This window comes from Bombina bombina, chromosome 12 (assembly GCF_027579735.1).
Source record: "Bombina bombina isolate aBomBom1 chromosome 12, aBomBom1.pri, whole genome shotgun sequence".
Lineage (NCBI taxonomy): Eukaryota > Metazoa > Chordata > Amphibia > Anura > Bombinatoridae > Bombina > Bombina bombina.
In genome coordinates, this window is record NC_069510.1 from 50,126,452 (window position 1) to 50,139,326 (window position 12,875).

Genomic DNA, 12,875 nt, shown 5'->3' on the forward strand with positions numbered 1-12,875 from the left:
GCTGCAATTGTGCATGCTAAGTCAGTGGAATGGGGATTACTCAGATTTGTCCCCTACTCTGAATCTGAATCAAGAGACCAGAAATTCTCTTCTATGGTGGCTTTATCGGCCACACCTGTCCAGGGGGATGCCATTCAGCAGGCCAGACTGGACAATTGTAACAACAGACGCCAGCCTACTAGGTTGGGGCGCTGTCTGGAATTCTCTGAAGGCTCAGGGATTATGGAATCAGGAGGAGAGTCTCCTTCCAATAAACATTCTGGAATTGAGAGCAGTTCTCAATGCCCTTCTGGCTTGGCCCCAATTAACAACTCGGGGGTTCATCAGGTTTCAGTCGGACAACATCACGACTGTAGCTTACATCAACCATCAGGGAGGGACAAGAAGCTCCCTAGCAATGATGGAAGTATCAAAGATAATTCGCTGGGCAGAGTCTCACTCTTGCCACCTGTCAGCAATCCACATCCCGGGAGTGGAGAACTGGGAGGCGGATTTCTTGAGTCGCCAGACTTTTCATCCGGGGGAGTGGGAACTTCATCCGGAGGTCTTTGCCCAAATACTTCGACGTTGGGGCAAACCAGAGATAGATCTCATGGCGTCTCGCCAGAACGCCAAACTTCCTCACTACGGGTCCAGATCCAGGGATCCGGGAGCGGTTCTGATAGATGCTTTGACAGCACCTTGGAACTTCGGGATGGCTTATGTGTTTCCACCCTTCCCGCTGCTTCCTCGATTGATTGCCAAAATCAAACAGGAGAGAGCATCAGTGATTCTAATAGCGCCTGCATGGCCACGCAGGACTTGGTATGCAGATCTAGTGGACATGTCATCCTGTCCGCCTTGGTCTCTACCTCTAAGACAGGACCTTCTGATACAGGGTCCATTCAAACATCAAAATCTAACTTCTCTGAAGCTGACTGCTTGGAAATTGAACGCTTGATTTTATCAAAACGTGGTTTTTCTGAGTCGGTTATTGATACCCTGATACAGGCTAGGAAGCCTGTTACCAGAAAGATTTACCATAAAATATGGCGTAAATACCTATACTGGTGCGAATCCAAACGTTACTCCTGGAGTAAGGTTAGGATCCCTAGGATATTGTCCTTTCTACAAGAAGGTTTAGAAAAGGGTTTATCAGCTAGTTCATTAAAGGGACAGATTTCAGCTCTGTCCATCTTGTTACACAGGCGTCTGTCAGAAAATCCAGACGTCCAGGCCTTTTGTCAGGCTTTAGCTAGGATCAAGCCTGTGTTTAAAGCTGTTGCTCCGCCATGGAGTTTAAACTTAGTTCTTAACGTTTTACAGGGTGTTCCGTTTGAACCCCTTCATTCCATTGATATAAAATTGTTATCTTGGAAAGTTCTGTTTTTAATGGCTATTTCCTCGGCTCGAAGAGTCTCTGAGTTATCAGCCTTACATTGTGATTCTCCTTATCTGATTTTTCACTCAGACAAGGTAGTTCTGCGTACTAAACCTGGGTTCTTACCTAAGGTAGTCACTAACAGGAATATCAATCAAGAGATTGTTGTTCCATCCTTGTGTCCAAATCCTTCTTCAAAGAAGGAACGTCTTCTACACAATCTGGATGTAGTTCGTGCCCTCAAGTTCTACTTGCAGGCAACTAAAGATTTTCGCCAAACTTCTTCCCTGTTTGTCGTTTATTCTGGACAGAGGAGAGGTCAAAAAGCTTCTGCTACCTCTCTCTCTTTTTGGCTTCGTAGCATAATACGTTTAGCCTATGAGACTGCTGGACAGCAGCCTCCTGAAAGAATTACAGCTCACTCCACTAGAGCTGTGGCTTCCACTTGGGCCTTTAAGAATGAGGCCTCTGTTGAACAGATTTGCAAGGCTGCAACTTGGTCTTCGCTTCATACTTTTTCCAAATTTTACAAATTTGACACTTTTGCTTCTTCGGAGGCTATTTTTGGGAGAAAGGTTCTTCAGGCAGTGGTTCCTTCTGTATAATGAGCCTGCCTATCCCTCCCGTCATCCGTGTACTTTTGCTTTGGTATTGGTATCCCAGAAGTAATGATGACCCGTGGACTGATCACACATAACAGAAGAAAACATAATTTATGCTTACCTGATAAATTCCTTTCTTCTGTTGTGTGATCAGTCCACGGCCCGCCCTGTTTTTAAGGCAGGTAAATATCTTTTAAATTATACTCCAGTCACCACTTCACCCTTGGTTACTCCTTTCTCGTTGATTCTTGGTCGAATGACTGGGACTGACGTAGAGGGGAGGAGCTATATGCAGCTCTGCTGGGTGAATCCTCTTGCATTTCCTGTTGGGGAGGAGTTATATCCCAGAAGTAATGATGACCCGTGGACTGATCACACAACAGAAGAAAGGAATTTATCAGGTAAGCATAAATTATGTTTTTTACTTTGGATTTGTTCAACTGGCGGGCAGACATAATTCAATGTAGCGAATCATGTCCGCCCGACATCGCTGAATGCCGACAGCATACGCTGTCGCATTTAACATTACACAAGCATTTCTAGTGAAATTCTTGTGCAATGCCGCCCCCTGCACATTCGCTGCCAATCGGCCACTAGCAGGGGGTGTCAATCATCTAGATCGTATCCTATCGAGATGATTGCAGTCCGCCGCCTCAGAGGTGGCAGAGAAGTTAAGGAGCAAAGGTCTTACGACCGCTGCTTTTTAACTTCTGTTTCTAGCAAGCCGGAAACTACAGGGGTAGATTGCAGCATCCGCTGCTTAATAAATCTACACCTAAGTGCTATTTTTCATGCATTTGTTGATTATGAAAATCTTCTGTATTTACTTGTACTTTAATGTCTCAATAAATATAAGCGTGGTGCTAATAACATAACAGGCAAGCAGCCATGGTGGGATCCAGTAATTCAAAGCAAAGATAGTTCTGATTATTGACCAGATACCAATCACCACTGTGGCCATCTCCCCCTACATATTTCACTCCCACTACAACTGCTTCATCAATACAGAGCAGCTGAGAATCATTTTATACATTTGGTGACTAATATTTTTGCGTTCTTCTGCCCAGAAGTGCATGAAAACCAAAACATTTTTATCTTTTAAAGCAGACAGAAGAGGTAAGACAGATGTTACAAACTGCAGATAAAGGGACATTGTGATTTAAAGGGATATGGCACTCAAATTTTTTTCTCTCATGATTCAAATTGAGTATATAATTAAAAAAAAAAAGCTTTCCCTTTTACAAATGTTATATTTACTTTTGATAAACGGTGGCTATATGCATATGCCTCACCTGATTGGCTCACTGGTTGTGTCCTGCTCCAGGAGGATTTGTGTTTAAAGGGACATTAAACACACAAAAAATCTTTCATGATTCAGATAGAGAATACCATTTTAAACAACTTCCTAATTTACTTCTATTATCTAATTTGCTTCATTCTCTTGATATTATTTCCTAAAAAGCATATCTAGATAGGCTCAGTAGCTTCTGATTGGTGGCTGCACATATTTGCCTCATGTGATTGGCTCACCCATGTGCATCACTATTTCTTTAACAAAGGATATCTGAAGAATAAGCACATTAGATAATAGAAGTAAATTGAAATGTTGTTTAAAATTGTATTCTCTGTCTGAATCATGAAAGAAAAAAATTGGGTTTAATGTTCCTTTAATTTTAACCAAAGAGCTCTAATGAACTTGAAAAAACTGAACATTTATTTGATCACATAGTTTGTATTGTAATGTGTAATCCACTAATATATAACTACTGCAAAATACTATCTAACATAAAAAGCTTTGGTCATTGTTTCCTAAAAATATATAGCTGCAAACCAGCTTCTTACCCCTCCCTTTTCCATTATCTTTAATAGTTTCTATCTTTTGCATTTTCCATGACATCCCCAGCAGCAGATATAATAACCAAATGCAGTAAACTCATTAGGCATGATTAATACCGGCTGCACTCTGGTGCCTGCAATGAGAAATTTCACATTACATTATCACATATCTCAGTCTTGCAATACTATTTTCCACCCCATTGCTGATACTGTACATGTTAATATTTACATAGGAGCAGCCCCGTCTGTAATTCTATCTCTAGTGATCTCCCTGCTGACTGCCGCTGTCCATGCCGCAGGTGCTGAATATGGCAGAAATCCAAACCCGCCTCGCCTATGTGTGCTGTGCAATGTGGAAATAACTGAGAACTAGTACAGAGACTGTATACAGCTTTAATATTTGTTTTTATTCTTCAGAGTATTTGCTTAATATAAGTGAGAATTACAGCAGGCAACATCAGATATTAATGCTATTAATGTTATTCTAATTTGCAACTCAAGCCCTTTGCTGCATCCATATAATTTAGCATATTTTTCTAGAAATGTGTGCCTAATGGTAGATTTTTGTCCTGTGTAACATCAACTCCAAGAAAGCCTGAGTCTTAAAGGACAATTAAATATTGTAGAGCAGCAACATCAACAAATGCATAACATAAAAACAATGTGATAGCACTTACTCTACATTTAAACTGAGCTGCAAATTTTGTTCTGGCAAATTTGAAAATTCCCTACTATTTCCCTGCCCCCTGTTATTATGTAACAGCCATTTGCTATTCACAGACTCATATATGTATATACTGGGAACTCTTGAACAGGCTCCTTAGGAGATGGGGCCCCAGAAAGTGTGTATATGAATATATTGATGCAATTTTATCATCAATTTAAATTGTAAAGATTTTGGAAAATTGCTTGTTCTGAGTCATGACAATTTGAGTTTAGTGTCCCATTAAAATTATTTTGTTATTGACATACGAAGTATAAAAAAATTGCACACTATGTAATATATACCATATACCATGTAAGATTATATAAGTCCATACAAATTAATATATGATCAGTTGAAATATAATAAAGGTAAATACTGAGTCTCAATATAGAGTCTAATATTATGAAATGCTCATGATATCGAATAACGAATATCAACGGCTGCTCTCCTCCTCACAGACATGTCCGGATTGAACTATAAAGAAAACAAAAGACAGAGGGGTGCTTCATGTGTATATCAGCATATCCAAATCTGAGCAAGTAGGTATTCAAGCCAAATGGGTACTCACATTTGATATTAGTACACTTATGTACTAATAGGTGCAGGCTGGTAACTTGGGGTGTACCAGCTAACCCTCTCTTGGCTCCCACAAGGTAAATAGGTGTAATCCAACCCACTACAGAAGTAGGCGACACCAGGTGCAGTGTAGTAGCAGATGAGTACTGAACAGGTGCTACCACTCAGCTCGTAGTAATAAAAGTAGATTTATTAAAAATTTAAAAACATACAAGCAGTGGATATAGGGGGCAAATCCGTGATGCCTTCTATCTATGCAACGCGTTTCTCAGCCACAAAACGGCTGTTTCATCAGGCCCTATATATATATATATATATATATATATATATATATATATTATATATATAGTGATGTCGCGAGCCTAAAAATTTGGTACGGCGAACTCGAACTTCCGCAAAAGTTCGCGAACGGGCGAACCGCCATAGACTTCAATAGGCAGGTGAATTTTAAAACCCACAGGGACTCTTTCTGGCCACAATAGTGATGGAAAAGTAGTTTCAAGCGCACTAACACCTGGACTGTGGCATGCCGGAGGGGGATCCATGGCAAAACTCCCATGGAAAATTACATAGTTGATGCAGAGTCTGGTTTTAATCCATAAAGGGCATAAATCACCTAACATTCCTAAATTGTTTGGAATAACGTGCTTTAAAACATCAGGTATGATGTTGTATCGATCAGGTAGTGTAAGGGTTACGCCGGCTTCACAGTGCGCAGTGTAGGTGATATACCTGCCCTGACCATGCTTTGCAGACCAGGTATCAGTGGTCAGATGGACCCTTGCCCCAACACTGTGTGCCAGACATGCCATTATAGCAGACTTATATGGCTTTGGCATTGCTTTTTGGTAATTAGAAGGCTGCTAAATGCCACTTCGCACCACACGTGTTTTATGCCCAGCAGTGAAGGGGTTAATTAGGGAGCATGTAGGCAGTTTGTAGAGTTAATTTTAGCTTAAATGTAGTGTAGTAGACAACCCAAAGTATTGATCTAGGCCCATTTTGGTATATTTCATGCCACCATTTCGCCGCCAAATGCGATCAAATAAAAAAAAAATTGTTCACTTTTTCACAAACTTTAGGTTTCTCACAGAAATGATTTACAAACAACTTATGCAATTATGGCATAAATGGTTGTAAATGCTTCTCTGAGATCCCCTTTGTTCAGAAATAGCAGACTTCTATGGCTTTGGCGTTGCTTTTTGGTAATTAGAAGGCTGCTAAATGCCACTGCGCACCACACTTGTTTCATGCCCAGCAGTGAAGGGGTTAATTAGGGAGCATGTAGGCAGCTTGTAGAGTTAATTTTAGCTTAAGTGTAGTGTAGTAGAGTAGACAACCCAAAGTATTGATCTAGGCCCATTTTGGTATATTTCATGCCACCATTTCACCGCCAAATGCGATCAAATTTAAAAAAAACTTAAATTTTTTCGCAATTTTAGGTTTCTCACTGAAATTATTTACAAACAGCTTGTGCAATTATGGCAGACATGGTTGTAAATGTTTCTCTGAGATCCCCTTTGTTCAGAAATAGCAGACATATATGACTTTGGCGTTGCTTTCTGGTAATTAGAAGGCCGCTAAATGCTGCTGCGCATCACACGTGTATTATGGCTAGCAGTGAAGGGGTTAATTAGGTAGTTTGTAGGGAGCTTGCAGGGTTAATTTTATCTTTAGTGTAGAGATCAGCCTCCCACCTGACACATCAGACCCCCTGATCCCTCCCAAACAGCTCCCTTCCCTCCCCCACCCCACAATTGTCCCAGCCATCTTAAGTACAGAAAGTCTGCCAGTACTAAAATAAAAGGGTTTTAAAAAAAATATATATTTTTTAGCATATTTACATATGCTGTGGTGTAGCATCCCCCCTTAGCCCCCATCCTCCCTGATCCCCCCCCCCCAAAAACAGCTCTCTAACCCTCCCCATCTGCCTTATTGGCGGCCATCTTGGGTACTGGCAGCTGTCTGCTATTATTTCACAGTCAAAAAAGTGTTGTTGGTTTTTAAATGTACACTACTGTTACACCAGATATGAGTGGTGGCACTGGGCAAGTGGGCACAGTATACGCTGTGAGCCTGACACACACTCTGGCAGGCAGGCAACTGCAATTAGATTACACAGGAAAAAAAAAAAAAAGCAGACTGATGTTCTAGCCCTAAAAAGGACTTTTTGGGGTGCTGTCCTTACAGCAGAGATCAGATGAGTCCTTCAGGACTGTAGTGGACACTGAATACACTAGCCTAGCTATCGATTTCCCTATTAAATCAGCAGCAGCTACACTGTCCCTCCTCTCACTAAGAATGCAGCTTCCAAATGAATCTAAAATGGATGCTGTCCAGGAGGTGGGAGGGAGGGTCTGCTGCTGATTGGCTGTAATGTGTCTTCTGACTGTGAGGTACAAGGTCAAAGTTTACTCAATGATGACGAATAGGGGGCGGATCGAACATCGCATATGTTCGCCCGCCGAGGCGAACGCGAACATGCTATGTTCGCAGGGAACTATTCGCCGGCGAACTATTCGCGACATCACTAATTATATACTATAGCTTAGTATGAATATTTAGGTTAATGTACCAAAAACATCAAGGGATATGTTTGCGTACAAGTGATGACTAGATATTGATTTCTCCCTTGGTGACAGTAGACAGATTTAGTGAACACAAGAGCATCCATTTTTCAAGGGAAACACATTTAATGCAATATAAAATAACCTCTCTCAAAAATGAAATAGAATTCAACCCCTTTAGGAATTTAATATTTCAAACAGACATTTTATGGTTCTACATTCAGCATCAGTTGGCCAACCAAAAACATAAAAATGTAGGATTACCGTGACTGAAGACCTAGCGTAAAGTGTTAAAGGGGTTTAAAAAAAAGTGCACCAAATACAACATAAATACATTTAAATAAAGTGTTGCGCTCATACACTGTATGCAGTTTACAATAAAATTATTCACATAAATATTAATAAAAACATTTTGTAAGGGTTAAAAGGTATATGGTACATGACATGGTATTTGACTGGAAAGGGCTATTATGTATGTGTGTGTATATATATATATATATATATATATATATATATATATATATATATATATATATAAATATGTGTATAGGTGTAGATATGTCTATATTTGTGTGTGTGTGTGTATATATATATATATATATATGTGTGTGTGTGTATATATATATAAATATATATATATGTGTGTGTGTATTTATAAGTGTGTATATGTGTAGATATGTCTATATTTGTGTGTGTATATATATATATATACACACACACTTTGGAGCCCTTTCCAGTCAAATACCTTAAACGTTGCAAAATCAATTTTAATATTTATTAATGTGTGTTAATGTGTGTTATTGTGTTTTACTGTAAATATTTAAATCTTTAATGTTCATCGCTTAGAAGAAAATGTTCTTAGTATAAAATGTTCTTAGTATTTTTAAAGATATACTATATTTCTATATATCTATAAATATATAGGTATTGATATATATATATATATACAGATATAGTTATAGATATATTTTACATATGACTATATATATATATATATATATATATATATATATATATACCCAAGGTCCTAGCTTTAGAAGTCATACTGACTTCACTATTGATTTGTTGCGTAAGGTACTTGAGCACAATGTTTTTTCATTTGACAACAGGATATACAAACAAATTAGAGGCACAGCCATGGGGGCCACTTGTGCCCCTTCATATGCCTGCCTCCACCTTGGGGCTTGGGAAATGGAAGAAGTGTACCATAAAAAAACAATTAAATGAAAATGTCGATCTCTGGCTTTGCTATGTAGATGACATTTTCATCATCTGGGATGGAACACAAACTGAATTAGTCAATTTTGTTGAGGACCTAAACTCAAATGATAGAAACATAGTGCTCACTACCAATTTTAATAAAGTCAATCTATCCTTTTTGGATATTGATGTAAGAGTAGAAAATTATACTTTGGTGGCAGAAAACTATCGTAGAGAAACAGCAACAAATAGTATCCTGCTTGCACAGAGTCATCATCCCAACCATCTGATAAGGGGAATCCCTAAAGGACAATTTATGCGTATTCGCAGAAACTGTTTGTCAAAATCTTTTTTTTTTTTTTTTTTTTTTTTTTTTATATATATATATTTTTATTATTGCAGAGAGTTCAGGTTTACAACATATTAATAGTTACAAGTACATAGTTCAAAATGAAATATAGTGATACGTAATAAGATGTCTTCACGGCAGGTATTAAGTTGCCCATCACTGAGATCTATGATAGTAATACATTTAGTTACAGCCTATGCTTAGCCCGCTCAGACATCAAATCTTTTCTTGCTTGATTAATACCCAAACTCTCTCATTTTAGCTTTTTCAAACTAAACAAAAAAAAAAAGAAACAAAAAAACAACATATATGCTTCCAAGCAATTAATAAAATTACTGAGGCACACTTAATTATATCTTAACGATAACTGAAGTACTAGGCCTAAAACAGATCTTTTAATTTTTTGAAACATTACTAACATAATTTCTCTATCAAAATCCTATTTAAAAAAAAAAAAAAAGAGAGAAAAAGGGAAAACAAGGAGAAAAGGGAAATAAAGATGTCCCCTCTACTCCTCCATCTCCTCCCACTCCCTCCCCTTATTAATACCATGCTACTGGAAAAATGTCACGTAGGATTAGACCTTCGAAGTAAGTGGATTTATGGAATAGTTTAGTAAATATATATTGTGTGGGGAGAGGGTAAGACTTTATAATTTTTAGCCATTTGTTAAAGAAGCTTTGAATTTGTTTATCAGATGTACTGTATATATTGTATTGCTCAAACATAATTTGTGTTTTCACCGCGTTTAAGAATATACTGAAAAGAGGGGGTTTATTGTTTTTCCAGTTCTTCAGAATTAAGTTCCGAACTATAAGAATTACAGTGTTAACTAAATCATGAGATGCTACATCCGATACTAAAAACACTATGCTTCTTGGGTTGAGCACTAGATTCTCCTTTGTGTTTTTATTTAACCAATGATTTACCTTACACCATAATTGATTTATTTTCGGACAAAACCAAAAACAGTGGAGTAAATCTGCTGCAGGAAAGTGACATTTATAACACTGTATATATATATATATATATATATATATATATATATATATATATATATACCCGAGGTACTAGCTTTAGAAGTCATGCTGACTTCACTATTGATTTGTTGCGTAAGGTACTTGAGCACAATGTTTTTTCATTTGACAACAAGATATACAAACAAATTAGAGGCACAGCCATGGGGGCCACTTGTGCCCCTACATATGCCTGCCTCCACCTTGCGGCTTGGGAAATGGAAGAAGTGTACCATAAAAAAACAATTCAATGAAAAGGTCGATCTCTGGCTTCGCTATGTAGATGACATTTTCATCATCTGGGATGGTACACAAACTGAATTAGTCAATTTTGTTGAGGACCTAAACTCAAATGATAGAAACATAGTGCTCACTACCAATTTTAATAAAGTCAATCTATTCTTTTTGGATATTGATGTAAGAGTAGAAAATTATACTTTGGTGGCAGAAAACTATCGTAGAGAAACAGCAACAAATAGTATCCTGCTTGCACAGAGTCATCATCCCAACCATCTTATAAGGGGAATCCCTAAAGGACAATTTATGCGTATTCGCAGAAACTGTTTGTCAAAATCTAAATATGATAAACACGCTAAACCTATGCAAGACAGATTCAAGGCTAGAGGCTATCCAAAAACGCATCCTTAACAATGCATATAATGAAGTAAGAAATATGGATAGAGAGACACTCCTTTTTCAAAAAGAAAAAGAGTAATGGTATTAGATTTGTGACAAAATACAATTGCCATTGGAATAAAATTACAGCTATCCTTAACAAAAATTTGAATATTTTACTTAATGATGAAGGCGTAGCTTAAGAGGTTGGTCTAGTTCCAAACCTGACAGCAAAAATAGCTCCAAATTTAAAAGACAAACTAGTGAGAAGTAAATATGTTACTCCACAAAGAAACTGGCTTCTGAGCCATAAAACCCTTGTAAGAAGTGTGTAGCTTGCAGATTTATGTTAAAAAAACGAAAACATTTTTAGCTGGAACAGAAAGAATGTATCAGATAAGATATTTCTTCAGTTGTAACTCAGAAGGAGTAGTGTATCTACTTAATTGTAGCTGTCCCAGTTTTTACGTAGGAAAGACCAAAAGGTTACTAAAGGATAGGATCCTTGAGCATAAAGACGACATCAAAAATAAAATACAGAATAGCAGTTTAGCAAAACATTTTGAGGTATTCCACAAATCTAGTCCTGATTGTATGAGGGTAACTGGCATAGACAAGGGCATTACCAGTGGTAGAGGTGGTGATAATGATAAAGTCCTTCTACAAAAGAGTGTAGATGGATCTATGACCTCTCTACCATTTGTACTAATGGCTTGAATGAAAGCTTGTATATGGCCTGTTTTCTTTAACTAGTACAACACTAGTAGATAAGCTTTGAATCATGCAGTGAGTAAAAGAGAAGATCTGGTATATGGGTCTTCGGTTTTGTTATTTGTGGTAAAATAAGATATAGAAAGTTTTTCTTTTAATAAATATAACTCTATTAATTTTGCTTAGTTTTTAATATTGTTGCTTAACTTTCACCTCCCACTCTTTGCGGAGCAAATTTGAAGATAAAATCACTCACAGCATTTGTTGTAACCATCAAGCCCTTAGGAAACCCCATCTCTCTAGTGACGAGGGGGTGAAACGCGCGTCGGCATTGACTGCCCTCTCCACGTGATCTGATACGCTGGTCTGTTTGCTTTCATGGCGGAGAAATTTTAGCGTGCCGTCTTTTATTGGAAAAAGCCCAAACAAGGCAAAACTATTTTGCAGCCTGCTGAAAAACATCAAGCCTGGTCTGTATAGCAGATTCTACGCCAAGTTGGTGAAGCAACCTCTGGATGTAATAACGAAGATTGGTAAAGTTGCCAAACAAGTGCAGTTGACAGAGGGGTACGACCATACAAGCTAAGTATCCTCCTGCACTTTTGCTTGGCCTCTGTCTTTTTAACTAATGCATAACACTTCTGCTACTAATGATGCAGTTGACAGAGGGGTATCGTATTTTAAGGGATATCCTCCTGTATCTTTATCTTTTCTTACTCTTGTTTTGACTTACCTTTTCTGCTGCAACTCGACTCTGCAAGTTCTGCTACATACTTGTGACAGATTGGCTTCAAACTTTGCTTGGAGGTCTTTCAGATAGGGTATGCAATTTTAAACAAATTTTCAATTTACTTTTATCAAATTTGCTTTGTTCCCTTGGTGGCATTTTTGAAAAGCTAAACCTAGCTAGGCTCAAACTGATTTCTAAACTGTTGAAAACCGCCTCTTAGCTCAGAGCATTTTGAAAGTTTTTCACAGTTCGAGAGTGCTAGTTCATGTGTGTCTTATAGATAACATTGTGCTCACTCCCGTGGTGGTGTTTAGGAGTCTGCACTGATTGGCTAAACTGCATGTCTGTCAAAAGCACTGAGATAAGTGGGCAGTCTGCAGGTATTTAGATACAAGGTAATCACAGAGGTTAAACATATATTAATATAACTGTGTTGGTTATGCAAAACTGGGGAATGGTTAATAAAGGGATTATCTATCTTTTTAAACAATACAAATTCTGGTGTAGACTGTCCCTTTAAATATTGCCTCACTTATAGATATCAGTTTAATTAAAACCCCAATGGGTCTGTGACTCTGACTTTTGAGGTTTGTATTGTTGCGCTTAT